Below are 794 nucleotides of genomic sequence, written 5' to 3'. Positions count from 1 at the left end.
CAGAAGAACCGGTGCGTTACTAGCTTTGCATTTAAGTTCACTTGACTAATTATGATGTATTTTAAAATTTTATTCCTCGCTTTTTGTCTCAAAGCCTGTGAAATGACCACTTCAGTCTATAGCATCGACTGCGAGACCACTGCGCTGTAGTGAATACTACTGCTTTGAATAGTGTTATAAACGGTTTACACCATAATCATTTAGAAGTGTTTTAATCAAATGTATATAAATCGAAACAAAACAAGACTTAGTAAACACAAATTATGAACTATGGTATTGAAGTGACATTGGTAAGATTTAGCATTGATTATTTCTTGATATTATTACCACAAACATGCTTACAGTTAGGCCATGTGGCCACAAGAGGGCAGTAGTTCTTCACTGGCTAAAATCATAGACAAAGAAGCGCGTAATGATTACTCTTAAGGGTGCTTTGTCCCTAAAACTAACACATCAGACGCTTTACTGATACTGAAATTGCACTTTTATATTGTATATTTATTTGCTGCCTATTTAGCGTTAAAAGTAGTATGATTGCAGTTATACATTATCAACTCCTGTGAAATCTTAAAGCAATGTTGTGCCTAATAAACAATGTATACAATATAAAAAGCCAACCTAAAATAAATTACTGAAGGAGACAAAAACACCATATAGAATGACAAAACAGTAAATAAAAGGTCAGTAATCAGACCTGTAACTGGTGCAAACAATATACAACTGATCTCAGTTAAATAAATGAACACCTTTAGTATATTGCAAACGGACATAAGTAGGCACACTTTTCTGGAGGC

This window comes from Symphodus melops (assembly GCF_947650265.1).
Source record: "Symphodus melops genome assembly, chromosome: 17".
NCBI classification, from domain to species: Eukaryota; Metazoa; Chordata; class Actinopteri; order Labriformes; family Labridae; genus Symphodus; species Symphodus melops.
This window is presented reverse-complemented; position numbering follows the sequence as displayed.